The following is a 14,308-nucleotide window of genomic DNA, read 5'->3' as shown; positions in this document are numbered from 1 at the left end:
TTGTTTCTTGATGAGTCGGCTTTTGGCTGGCTCATTTGCACGCTTGCAATTTACCATTATTTTGAAGTGGTTTTAATTTTTACATGGTAAATGCTGGTTATAAAACTGCATAACCAGGTGGGCAGTAGTGGTACAGGCCTTTAATCCCAGCCCTCTGGAGGCAGAGGTAGGCGGATCTGGGTGGCTTTATCCCAGGCCAGCTGGTAACAGTGAGTACAGGCAGGGTGTTAACACAGAGAAACCCTGTCTCAAACCAAAAAACCCTGCATAACTGCCCATGTTTGTGAAGAACCATAAACTATGTTGCCAACAGCATTCATCTGGAGGGACATTTTCAAAAGAAGTAGCTTTCAGAGTAAGTTTAATGGGTAAGGTCTTTTTGTTACTGTTTCATTGTTTTTTTGTTTGTTTTATTAGACGGGTTTCTCTGTGTAGCTCCGGCTGTTCTGGAACTTGCTCTGTAGACAAGGCTGGTCTTAAACTCCAAGATCTGCCTGCCTTTGCCTCCTGGGTGCCAGGATTAAAGGAGTGCACCCCCACTGCTGGCATGGGTAGATTCTTAACTGTGTATTCTTCCTGCTGTGTATTCTCTCAGATTAATAGAAAATTTAAGATTTTGTGGCTGGAGAAATGACTCAGTGGTTAAGAACACTGGCTGCTCTTCCATGAACTTGGGTTCAATTCTCAACACCAACATGGTGCCTCAACTGTTTAGAACCCCAGTCCTAGGGATCTGTTGCCTTCTGGCTTCCATAGGCACCAGGCACACACTTGGTGCACATATAGACAAAACACTCATCCACATGAAAGTATCTGGGCACACTGGTAACATCCATAGTCCTAACTCTAGGGAAACTGAGGCAGAAGACCCAAGACCAGCCTGGATTACTGAGTGATTACTGTTGTTTCAACAACAAACAGTAGAAGTATGTTGTTTGTTTGATTTGAGGCAGGGGCTCTATGTAGCCCTGGCTGTTCTGGAGCATTATATAGACCAGGCTGGCTTCGAACTCAGAGATCCACCTGCTTCTGCCTCCAAGTGCTGAGACTAAAGGCGTGCGCCAACATGCTGGCCTTAAAGGTGTGTTTTTTTTTTTAATATTTTTATTTATTATATATACAATATTCTGTCTGCCTGTATGCCTGCAGGCCAGAAGAGGGCACCAGACCCCATTACAGTTGGCTGAGTCCCCATGTGGTTGCTGGGAATTGAACTTAGGACCTTTGGAAGAGCAGACAATGCTCTTAACCTCTGAGCCATCTCTCCAGCCCCAAAGGTGTGTTTTAAAGAGAATGATGAGGCAGAGGCAGGTGGATCTCTGTGAGTTCAATTCCAACCTAGTCTACATAGTTCTAGGTCAGCCAAAGATACACAGTGTCATCCTGTCTCAAACAAAACAAAACAACAACAAACAAACAAAACCCAAAAAGAGAATGACACTCTGAGCTGGGGATACAGCTCAGCTGGTAGAGTGCTTGCCTGGCTGACACGAAGCCCCGAGTTTGTTCACTCAGTCTCTAGTATCACATAAACCCTAGATGAGGCGAGGCTGTAATCCCAGCGCTCTTGGAGGGGTGGGCGGAAAGAGTAGAGAGTTTGAGGCTAATCTGGATTGCGTTGGGTGGCTCCAAAATCAATAAGCATAAGCAAGCAATAAGTAAAAGAATGACTTTAAGGTTTTAGATCTAAAAAGGAGATGTGATCGGGTAAGTGGGACTTTGCGTCTGTAGGGGTTGTGATGAGTCCTGCTGGTTCCAGCGGTAGTGGAATGCATAGGGTGGGGGTGAGCACTGAGATCCAGGTAGTTATGGAAGGAAGCCTCAGGGCAGGAGGTGTCCCCCTGGTTTGGGAATGGACTGTGTTTAGAAGTGTTGGGAAAGGAAGTAGAAGCTTCCAGAGCAAAAGGTGTGCCAGGAAGAGGGAGGCTGACAGTGAGAAACCAAATAGCCAGCAGGCCTGGATGCTCTGGAGTGTGTCAGAAGGTGGGAGCTGGCTGAGCATAAAGAGCTGGGCACAGTGAAACCGGAAGTTCCCAAGCGCCCAGCACAGGGCCAGTTGGCAGGCTGGGCAGTGTCCTGAGCCTGTGGTCTAGAATTCAATGAGGATGATTCTTGCCAGTCTTCAGACTTCTTGTGGTTGCCAGTACATCCCTTGGATGGGTCTTTGTGGGGACAGCCAAGACATGACCCTCAGAGCTGGAATACAGCTGCCGTTTGGAGCAGAGGCTGCTCTGAGAGCTGGAGGAAGGACGGTTGTGATCGCAGCATCAGCCCATGAAGCAAGACAGAGAGCAGGAAGGTGTGCTTTTCTGGGGAATCAGAGAAAGAAGGGCCCAGACGATGTTAACAGTACAGAATGCTTTCCAGATTTAGGCACTATCCCCGGGCACTCACCAGGCTGGCCCCAACCTTACCGTTCTAGTTCTGGCACATGCAGTCAGAATGGAGAGTATGGGGGGAATATTTGCTTCCAATTACTCAGTGGGCTTTTTGTGATTCAAGCCCAGCACTTAGAATTATACACTATAGGAAGCTGTGGTTGTCTTGGGCTCTTTTCATGAACTGTGCCCAGACTTAAACCCTTCCAGGGCTGGGTGCCTGTTAAAAATGTGGAGTCCGGGATGGACGGTGGCTCGTAGTCTCCTTTCCTTTATCTCCAGTTAGCAGGCTTTTCCCACCCATATCTCAGGACTCACATTGTTTGGCGTTGTTTTCTACAAGAAGTTAAGAACTTACTTTAAAATTCGGATTGGAGAGACAGCTCAGCAGTTAAGAGTACTTTCTGATCATGCAGAGATCTGAGTTCAGTTCCTAGCACCCACAATGAGCTGCTCACACTGCCTGTAATTCCAGCTCCAGAGGATTGAAAACCTCTGGTCTCAACAGGCAACTGCATTTGCATTCACACACACACACACACACACACACACACACACACACACACACACACACCACTTAAAAATATTAAACCTTAAAGACCCACCATACTTTAAAGAAATACCAGCCTGTTACTTAAGCTTGACTAGTGTTCGCAGTGGAGTCACTGGGAAGACTGTGACTCAGCTCCCAGGACAAACCCTAGCCAGGTATTTAGAGGGTGAGCTAGATCAAAGGATGCATCCAGCCCCAGGGCATCTTGTTGCTATTCCAGCGGGAGCTGTATTAGTTATTTTTCTTTCCTTTCTTTTTTTTTTTTTATTGCTGTTGTTTTGTTTTTGTTCTTTGAGACAGGGTTTCTTTGTGTAGCCCTGGAAGTCCTGGAACTAGCTCTGTGGATCAGGCTGGCCTCAAACTCACAGAGATCTGCCTGCCTCTCTCTTCCAAGTGCTAGGATGAAAGGTGTGGGCTAGCACCTCCTGGCTAGTTATTTTTCTTGTTGCTGGGACAAGTGCCTAACAAAAGCAGCCAAGGAAGGAAGGGCTTCTGTGGCTCACAGTTTGAGGGTACAGTGCATCCTGGTGCAGAAGGTGCGGTCATGAGAACGTGCAGGAAATAGAGGTGAATCCTGGGGCTCGGCTTGTCCCCTTTCTATTCAGTTCAGGGCACTGGTCCATGGGATAGTATTGATCTATTCAGGGGGTCTCCCCCATCACTTAACCCCCGGAAATACTTTCACGACACATGTTGGCGTGCCCACCACCCAGGTGATTCTAAATTCCATTCGGTTGATAATCGAGATTACCCTTCTTCACAGAAGGTTTTTAGGACCTCAGTGAGCTGCATGCTAGTGCCTGAAACATTGAGAGGCCCACGCAGTGATCAGGGAAGGCCCCTGCTTGAGTGAAGGGCCTTGCTTCTGTGCCTGATCTCCCTATAAAGTGTTGACTGGGGTCCAGCTGCTTCCTGGTGGCATGGGGTAGAGAAAGCCCTCAAAATATTTGACTGGAGAGGTGAGTGTTTTTGTTGGAGACAAAACAGCCATTAGAGTTTAAAGATAGTCTTCAACCCCATTTCCTGGATGGGGAAAGGTCAAAGCTGGTGTCCATCACACCTGCTGGTTACAGAAGCATAGTTGACTTTCTGGAGAGCCGAGTGCCTGTCAAGGAGGAGAGTGACTTCTAAAAGGCCACCCTCAATATGGCATTTCCATATTCCATTCTAATCTGTGGGGAAACCCACCCATGACCCGATGGTTCTTTTGAACCCGAGGTGACATCAAATCCCACATATATTACATTTTCTCCATACATGCACACCTCTGATTAAGTTCAATGCATCAGGCAGGCAGGGAGAGGAAATCAGGAGTGAGCTCTTATGCCTCTAATTTCAGCACTGAGGACTTGGGGATCAGAAGTTCAAGGTCATACTTGGCTCCATAGTGGGTTCTAGGCCAGCCCGGAATACATGGGGCTTTGTTTCGGGGTGGAGAGAAAGAGAGGAGCAATGCTGAGGGAATGCTGAGAGATTCTGTATGGATGCTAGAGGCCAACAGAGTGTGCAGTATACAAGGCTGGGTAAAGGGGTGAGGGACACCCCAGGAAGGACTAACCAGGGCGGCATGGGGTTCCTGCACACTGCTGAAAATGGTGTGTAATTTAACATTCATGATCTTTTCAGACCATGGCTGACTGTAGGTAATTAAAATTTGAAGTCAAGTAGTAGGGACGGACCTACTACTGTTTTTGAAGTGGTTCTCATTTCTTCCTTCAAAAAGTTTTTTTACAAGCCGGGCGGTGGTGGCGCACGCCTTTAATCCCAGCACTTGGGAGGCAGAGGCAGGCGGATCTCTGTGAGTTCGAAACCAGCCTGGTCTACAAGAGCTAGTTCCAGACAGGCTCCAAAACCACAGAGAAACCTTGTCTCGAAAAAAAAAAAAAGTTTTATTACATCTATTTTGTGTGTGTGTGTGTGTGTGTGTGTGTATGTGTGTGTGCGCACTTGTGGAGGTCAGAGTACATCTTTTAGGAGTCAGCTCTCTCCTTCCACCATGTGGGTTCCAGGCTTGGGGCAGTACCTCAGTCCCAGCTCTCATTTCTTAAGTCTTGAGTTCTTCAACCCATTCTGGTCTTCTGTGAGCTGCAGTGCCGATGTTGCCACATGGCGGCGCCATCGCCCTTTCTTTGCTATAGTGGGTCGTTGCCCGGCAGGTCAGAATCAGCACACCATTCAGACTTCATGATGGATTCCAGACATTTGGAGAAGAGATGGTGGCTTCTCCGTCTGGGATGTAGGTAAAGTCAAATCAAATAGGTCTGGCTGCACAGAAGCAACAGCTAGAACTTGAGAGCGTTAGCCGCGAGCCCTGTTGTGTTGTGGTTTGATCTTTACTGTCAATGTGACATGGCTTAGAATCACCTAGGAGACACACCTTACAGCGTGCCTGTGGGATTGTTTTCAGAGATGCTTACCTGAAGAAGGAAGAGCCTCCCTGAATGTGGACCACACCATCCCGTGGGATGGGGTCCTGGACTGAACAGAAAGCAGTAAGTTGCAGGTTGGAGAAATGGCTAAGAAGTCAGGAACAAGGACTGTTCTTTCAGAGGCCCTGGTTCCATTCCCAGCACCCACATGGTGGCTCACAGCTATCTGTAAATCCTGTCTCAGGGGATCTGATGCCTCCTTCTGGCCTCTGTGGGCACTGCACACATGTCATGCATAGACATACTTGCAAGCAAAACACTCATACACATAAAAATAATGCATAAATGTAAAAAAAAGGTGGAAAAATGTAGAAAACAGAGGCTGGGGAGGTGGTTCAGGAGGCTAAAGTGTTCACTTTACAAGTGTGAGGAGCCGAGTTCAATCATCGGGGCGGTGTAAAAAGGCAGGTGTGGGGGTGAGCACCTGTACCAGTGCTGTGGAGGCAGAGACAGCAGGTCCCTGGGGTGTCTTGGCCCAGTTGTCAAGCCCTGGGCCCCAGAGGGAGAACTTGTGTTGAGAACCCAGGTGAATAGACCTCAAGAATATATGATTCCCAAAGTTGACCTGTGGCTTCCACATGTGCTTGCCTTACCACGTGCAAACCCCAACATGTACGTGCACACGCACACAGACAGACAGACAGACACACACACGTGCATGCACAGAGAGAGAGAGAGAGAGAGAGCATGAGCAAGAGAGAGCAAGACCGAGAGAGCGCTTAGCACCAGCATTCATCTTCGCTTTCTGACCACAGCTGTGATGTGATGAGCTGCTTCAAGCTGCTGCGGCCACAGACAGGGTTTCTCTTACCACCTAGCTTCCCTGCCATGCAGACTGGAGGCTCAAACTGAGAGCCCAAATCAACCCCCTCCTCCCTTAAGCTGCTTTGTCAGGTCCTGTCACAGCAAGGAGACAAGGGACTAGCACACACCTATAGCCCTGACCACCTGAAGTGTGGCATTACTGAGCACGAAAGAGGACTACTGTGCTGACTTTAGCTTGAGGTAGATCCTGGAGGGCCTGGGGTAGACAGACAGACACTGGGGTAGAGAGACAGACACTGGGGAAGACAGACAGACACTGGGGTAGACAGACAGGCATTGAGGTAGACAGACAGACACTGGGGTAGACAGGCACTGGGGTAGACAGGCACTGAAGTAGACAGACACTGGGGTAGACAGACAGGCACTGGGGTAGACAGACAGACACTGGGGTAGACAGACAGGCACTGGGGTAGACAGACAGGCAATGGGACAGACAGACAGGCACTGGGATAGACAGGCGACACCGGGGTAAACAGACACCAAGAAGTCGGGATAGGCCGACACTGGCATAGACATTCATGCTTCTTGGAATCAGTCTGAAACTCTCCTCTGTTTCAGCAGGTCCAAGGCAGTCCTAAGCTTCCAAGGCTGAAGGAGAACTTCCTTCCTGTCTCCTACAAGCCAGGGCAGGCCGCTAGAGGAGCAGTGTAGGCAGCAACTGGGAGGTGTGGCTGCTAGCCTCAGGGTGGGAGCTAGAGGTACTTTCTGTTCCCTCGGTGAGACAGGCGACTCTCTCCCAGGACTTCAGGCAGGCCAGCTAGAGGCTTTACCAACTGAGCTACACTCTCACCATTTAGTTATTTATATTGAGAGTGGGTTTCATGGAGCCCAGGCTTGCCTCGGACTTGAACTCAGATTCACTAGAAGATGACCTTGAACTGTAGCTCCCCTGCCTCTACCTCCCAAGTGCTGGGATCACATTTGTGCACCAGTATGGCCAGTTTCTGTTGTGCCTGGCATTAAAATCAGGTCAGCTCTCTACCAACTGAACTACATCTGCTGTCCCAGGTTCTTTCTAATTGAGCCTGCCGTCTTGCGTCCTGTGTCAGGTGCACAGCGAGCCATCCCTCCCTCAAGCTGGGGGTGTGTGTGACTTTATGGCACGAGTGGTCCTTACTGTTCGGGCTGTCTGCTTGGATCAGCCAGCACGTGGCACAGTTTCTATTAACTCCGACCCAGCCCTTCAGCCTGCTCCACCGGCTTTCGATGCTTTTACAGATGTTGTGGAAGGGAGCCCTAAATTGGAACTAACTCATTAAGCCACTCTGGCTATTAATGAAATTGCTTCCTGTTAATTTGAGTTTACAAAATAAATGGCCCCTGACAATCTGGCAGGGCTGTGTGGTGGCACCCCACTCTCCACGTGCTGTGGGTACAGGACAGGACATTGACAGGGTGCAGAGGAGGCTGTGGCCCAAATGCCATGGCAACCATCAGGGGAACTCAGGGGTTATCATAAACAGGGAGGCTGAATCATTTGCTGGTTTGTCATTCGAACAAACTGTGCTCTTCATTGGCCTGGCACCATCGACACCACAGGGTCCATAGCTGCCTTCTACAGCTCTTGGTCCAGCAGGGCCTCACATAAGTGGATAATTTACAGCCATCGGACAGGGAGTGACAGTGTGGCCTACGCAGTTGAGCCTGAAGCTGAGAAATAAAGATACGCGATGGAGAGAGAGGCTTGGGGTCAGCTTGACCCCAGGCATGCTGGGAGCAACAAGCAGCACTGTGGAATGGAGAAAAGTTCAGGGCAGAGGTCATCCCAATGAAACACTGGCAAGAACATGCAATTTAGAGGCATAAAAGTCACAGCCGAGAGATGGCTTGGGCAGTAAAGAGCTTGTCGCGCAATCATGAGGACTTAGGTTCGATCCCCAACCAGGATCCGTTTTAAAAACTGCCTGTCTTGGTGGTGTATGCTGGTAATCTCAGTGCCGAGGAGAGACAAGCAGATCCCTGGGACCCCTTCGTTGAATGGGTGGGCTCCATGCCAATGACAGTGAGGAAGGGCTTCTGGGGGTGCCCTCTGGCCCCCACAGACACTCTCTCCTGTTTGAGACAGAGTCTCATTACCACTACTTACTCTGGCTACCTGAACCTCAAGCTCCGAGAATTCCCTTGTCGCCACCTCCCATCTTGTTACAGGCATGGTGGTGGGAAGACAGATGCTCTGGCCTCTGAGTCTAGCTTTTAGGTGAGTTCTGGGGATCTGAGCTCAGGTCTTCATACTTAAACAGCAAGTCCTTTGTACGTGGAGCCATCTCTCCTGCCTTTATATTTTATTACCCCCGTGTCTCACATAGCCGAGGATGTCCCTGAACTCTTCTGCCTCAGTCTCCCCAGTGTGGGGATACCTGGCCTTAATTTGGGTTCTGGAAGGCTGGAGTGGAGGGGGGGTGTTCTGTTGGTGTGTGTCATGTGAAGTACGAGTGTGACCCCTTTTCCCTCTGTCCCAGGACTGGGGTAGAGCCTGGAGGGCCTGTCCTCTGTGGCACCTTGAACCAGGGACTGAGAATGTGGTGTGTTTCGGCACGTCGCTGGTGCAGTGGGTAATTACCAGGATACCAGCACTGAAATGCAGTCTTGGCTTGAGGAGCAGCACAAAATGGCGACGGCAGAGTTTCTGATGTGGATCTCCCTGCACTTAACATTTATGAGTGGCCATAAAAGGCAAGGTTGGAATTGTATCCGCAGTTACCAAGCACAAGCCATAATTTTACACACTCTAACATCTGTTTTAAGATCCCAGCAGAGAGTGCTGGGTAATTCGCTCCCTTTTGTCCCGGGCCCATCAGTTAGGCCCCATCAACTTGATTATAAATTCTTCGAGATTTACTGGTAAACAGCACTTGGGGAGCCTGACACTGCCACTCTGGTGCTAAGGTTCTGAAAGAGACGGAAGGTGGGTTTATTGGTGCTTCACTGGGCAACCAGCGAGCCACAGCTGAGGACGTACGTGGGCTTGGCTGAGAAGCTCCGGGCACAGGGGGATGTGGTAAAAACGCTTAGTGTGGCTGCCTGTGGGGAAGTGGTGAGGGACAGTGGCCTGCCAAGGGCTGCCTACAGGAAAGGGATCTGCAGAAAGGTTGTGCCGTAACATAGGATGATTTGAGATTCGGGGCAAAGCGTCTGTGTTCTGTGCCTCAGTTTCTCCCTGTGTAAAATGAGGCTGCTGCTGATTGTCCTAACTTCCTGGGGTTACTTGAAGGTGAACCAGGGTACAGATGAAGTTCAGCGTTGTCTGGCCACATGGAGAGAAACCCACAGGGACAGAGATGAGCTATTCCCATGGTTGTCCATGGGGGTCCGGGGCAGGGATGGGAGTCCTATGGGGAGACATAGATGTCCTACCTCAGGTTCCGAAGGCCTCCTTCCTGGAGGCAGGTGTGGGTTGTAAGGAGCTGGGCTGTAAGAGCGGGCCACATTGTGAATTTGGGTGGTCCCATCGGTTCTTCTGAGCCTCCTCATCCTCTGGTAGTACGGTCTCCCCTATCCATTGACCAGTTCAACTTTTCCTTACTGGCCTCCACTCCTGCCAGGGCAGAGGTGCATAGCAAAGCCCAGTGAAGGCAGAGGGGCAGGTGAGGAGAGGCATTTCTCGTTAAGGAACATAGTTGGGGTTCTGCCCCTTTTCCTTGCATTCAGGAAGTGGGCAACCCCAGCGCATAGGGATAGCAGGGACCCAACAGGTCTTTAGACCCAGGCTCTGGAGAGAAGGAACAATGTTCTGGGGTTTCTCTTTGTGTCCAGTTACCTTAGCACAGCCAGTGGGGCTCCTTGCCAACCAGGTCCAGAGACAGGCCTGTTTTTCCTCATGGGGTCTGGAAGTTTCCAGTTTGGCCCTTCTGGGTGGGCTTTTCCAGAGACAGGAGAGAAAGGTTTCCCAGATGAGAACACACAGACTGGATATGAAGTCAGACAGTCCTGGGAGCCAGCCCTGGCATCTGGCACGGATGCTGTAGACCTAAGCTTCCCAGCTTTGAGCTGTAGGTGACAGCCAAGTCTACCTGCAAAGGCTAAGCTGGACGGCATCAGAAGACAGGGTGAGCCCCGCACCTGGCACCCTGCAACATGCAGGGAAGCACAAAGGTGTTGGCTGCTCCTTTGTCAGGTTAAAGGGGGCATTCGCAGTCAGCCCTGCTCTAGCACTGGCAGAACACTTGCCCAGTGTGTGAGGCCATGGGTTCCAACCCTAGCACAGACAAAATAAAGAGAGTGAGAGAAAAGAAAAGTCCTTTTTATTGCTTTTCGCGAGGCCAACTCCTTTTACATGAGGAGGAGGCTCGATCTGAAATGGACCTTGCCCGAGTCACTCATTCCTAAGGCTGCATTCTTTTTGGTTGTCGTCCCCCCCCCAGGCTGGCCTTGAACTCATCCTATAGCCCAGACAGGCTTTGAATTTGTCACTCTTTTGTCTGAGCCTCTTGAGGAGCTGGGATTATAAGCATGAGCCACCAGCCTGGCAGGGACACCGTTCTGTGTCGCCCTCTTGACTTGCTGTGGGACACTAGACACGTTCTTTAAGCCCCTGTGCCTCTTGTGTAAATGGAATCAAAGGATCTGGTGAGTTAACGGCTGGAAAATCCTGAGAACAGCCCTGTCAGAAAGCTAGTGCTGGGTGCGTGCGGTGCACAGACGCACTGCGGGCCAAACGCCCGCACAGAGAAATAAATCTTCAAGAGAGAGAATGAGAGTGAGAGCAAATAATTTAAAAACAAGCTAGTTCCAGGGCTGGAGAAATGGCTCAGTAGTGAAGAGTTTGGTTTCCGGGCTGGAGAGATGGTTCAAGGGTTAAGAGCCCTGACTGTTCTTCCAGAGGTCCTGGGTTCAATTCCCAGCACTCACATGGCAATTCACAACTGTCTCTAACTCCTGTTCCAGAGGATCTGATGCCCTCACACAGACATACCTGTAGGCAAAACACTGGTCTACAAAAAATGCAAATAAATAAATTATAAAATTAAAAAACAGTGTTTGGTTCTCAGCACCCACATGGCAGCTCACAACTGTCCATGATTCTAGTCCCAGGGAATCTGATGTGCAGTTCTGACCTTTGCAGGCATTCATGAGGTACACGGATACACGCGAAAGCACAACACCCATACACATGAACAAATAAATCTAAAAAGAAAACAACAACAAAACCAAACTTAACCAACTGCAGTGCTTGAAAAATAAGAGCCACTATTATTATTGCCATGGGCATTTATCTTGTTTATTGGTGTAGAATATGTTCTATTTTAAAAGTATGATGCATGCCTGTAATCTCAGCACTTGGGAGCCAGGGGCAGGAGGATCTCTGTGCGTTCAAGGCCAGCCTGGTCTACAAAGCAAGTTCCAGGACAGTCAGAGCTGTTACACACAGGAAAAAAAAAAAAGGATTTATAATGGTGATATGTGTATTCGTGTGTCTCTCTGTGTGATGTTCGTGTGTATGAATGTAGACATGCATATGCCATAACATGCTTTTGACAAGACTGTCTGAGGGCCAAAAAAGTGGCTTCAGCAGTGGGGAAGAGAGTTCGGGTCTGAACTGAGGACACGACTGTCCAAAGGCCAGTAGAGTGGCCTCATTCGGGAAGGCAGCTCAGGCCTGAGCTTATTTACTCCATGCTGACATTTCTAGGCCTAAATGCTCCTGGTTACTTTAACCCAATCACGGTGGCTGTGTCTGGTGCCTCCCCACAGGACAGTTTATTCAGGAAAAGCCCGTCCTTCCTGGTCCACTCATGCTTGTCCCTGAGATCTGTTTATTCTTTCTTGATTCCCTGGGCATCTAGAAGAAAGCCTTGGGTCCCCTCCTATCTAATCTGGTCTTCCACCCAAGAATGATGAGTGGGGTGCAGTCCTTGGCAGATATAGAGGGTGCTTTGGGGAGTGCCCATTGTCCTGCCTTACTGTAAGGTGAGCAAGAGAGGGAACTGTCATGCTGCCCCCAGAGGTGCCCAGCTCACACAGAAGAAGCTCTGCCTCCCAGGCGAGAGCTGAGACAAATGGTTGGGCCATCCTGACCATGCCTTCTTGGTTAGTTCATGGGACCTCTCAGAGTTTCCCTGCGTGTGTCAGGTGGATACAGGAATTCCGTCCTGGCCCCTTCCCTGCTGGCCTTGCCTGGCCCTGCTGGCCCCCTCCTTGCTTGGTCCTCTCGTTGGGGTGTCAGGATAGGCAGCCATTCGGCTGCTACACGCTATACTTACCTGCTGTGAACGCTAGCTGGTATCTGCTTTCTCCACCCTCCAGGTCAAAGCTTCAGGGCTTGAGGAGGTCTGAGAAGAGCCAGATCTGGGGGCTCAGGCCTTGCCTTCCCTGTCCCCTACCCTCATCCTCTGAGCTGAGTGTTGCTAAGACTTAGGTACCGCTGGCCTGTGTCCAAGTGGCCTCATTACTAACCGGGCCGCAGCCCCATTTATCTGATTTATGGTTAATATTCTCCTGGTTTATACCTTTTCTCAGCAATTTAATAATGATCCATAAAGCTGTCTCCTTGGACTGAGATTTGGGAGGTCCAGGGCCCTAGGGACCATTTTGGTTTTTTACAGATTTTGGAAATTCCCTGGAGGACTGGCCAGCAGCAACACATGCTTTTCCAGGTCCCGTCCCTGTCAGGATCTGGGTCCTACAGCAGCCTCCCTCCATCTGTAGTCTGCTAATTTCTTTGCGAATTCAACTCCAATAGCTTGGGTATCATGGTAGTGGTTGTACAGTGTTCTCACTGCCTTAGAAAAACGTGTGTGAAAAAAAAATCAGAAAAAAAAACAGAAAAAAAAGAAAAACATGTGTGTGTGTGTGTACATGTGAATTCAGCTGCCCAGCGAGTTTGGATGAGTGTCAGATCCCTTGGAGCTGGAGTTACAGGCAGTGGGTGCTGGGAACCTAACTAGGGTCCTCTGGAGGATTCTCAACCACTGAGCCATCTTTCTTTTTCTGTTATTTTTTCTCTCTTTTTTTCCTGTTATTTATTTATCTATTATTTATTTTTTGATCACATGGCATTAGAGTGGGATTGGTTGAGGTAAAATGAAATACAATAAAATAGAGTGTCACGACGGCAGGCGTCTGTGTCTCCCCGAAACCGGCTGTCGTGATCTGCGCCCAGGGAGCCTACAAGGGCACTTCTGTGGTGTGCCATGCCTTTCTTTGATGTGCAGAAAAAGCTGGGCATTAGCCTCGATCGTCACTTCGTATTCCAAAGTGTTGAGCAGCCCTTCAAGATTCCCACTCGAAAAAGAGTGGATAGAGTGTGCACATGACATCGGTGCTACCCGGGCTAAAAAAGAGTGCAAGATAGAATTTGGAGATTTCGAGGAATGTTATATTCGGTATAAAACGATGACGCGCCTGGGTGAAATCAGACGACAGCGGGATAAGCTAGTTAAAGAGGGAAGATACACCCCTCCACCTCACCACATGGGCCAGGAGGAACCCAGGCCCTGAGCAGAGCAGGTGGACGCTGCTTTTCATGCTGTTTCCCGCTGGGAGAAAGTCTAATGAAAACTGCTTCATTGAGTACATAAAAATAAAGAATTAGTCAACCTCAAAAAAAAATAGAGTGTCACTCTTTCAGGAGACTGGAGCTGGGTTCCCAGCATCCAGGTTGGGCAGCTTACAGTTCTGTAACCCCTTCGCCTGTGACTCCACTCTTAGGAATCCAATGCCCTCTGCTTGATTCTGTAGACAGCACACTCATGTACATGAGCTCACAGGCAGACACATACATCATACATAATTTCAAAAAACAGAACTTAGTGAGAGGGTTTGGGTGGGTGTGGAGATGAGAAAGAAAGGTCATGGAATTCATGGCTCAGCCACAGTGGAGGGGGACTGGGTGACTTTCTTTAGGGAGGAGGGATGTCCCACTTTGTTATGCAGTATGACCCTGGTCATTTCCCCTCATTATTTCAGTGGGCTGCGGCTCTTTTGGGAATGATGCTTGGTGTTTTTGCTTATAGGGAAAATGGTTCGTGTTTAGAATCATTTCTTGGGCAGGCTAAAGATACCTTCTCCCCTTTGCCTTATTCATTGTTATGAATTGCAATCAAAGACAGCTTAATGGCAAAATTGCTATAAAACGGCCGAGAAAACATTTCTGTGGGTATTAGTTTTGTTTTAGTAAATTACGA

The 14,308-nt window shown here is 49.3% G+C and overlaps 1 pseudogene; it reads left to right on the top strand.

Annotated features, from left to right (window-relative positions):
- The first annotated feature begins 13,315 nt into the window (after positions 1-13,315).
- Positions 13,316-13,622, top strand: LOC130876736 (NADH dehydrogenase [ubiquinone] iron-sulfur protein 5-like; annotated as a pseudogene).
- The last annotated feature ends 686 nt before the right edge of the window (positions 13,623-14,308 follow it).

This window comes from Chionomys nivalis, chromosome 7 (genome assembly GCF_950005125.1).
Source record: "Chionomys nivalis chromosome 7, mChiNiv1.1, whole genome shotgun sequence".
Lineage (NCBI taxonomy): Eukaryota > Metazoa > Chordata > Mammalia > Rodentia > Cricetidae > Chionomys > Chionomys nivalis.
The sequence above is the reverse complement of the archived record's forward strand: the minus strand, read 5'-3'. Positions and strand labels throughout refer to the sequence as shown.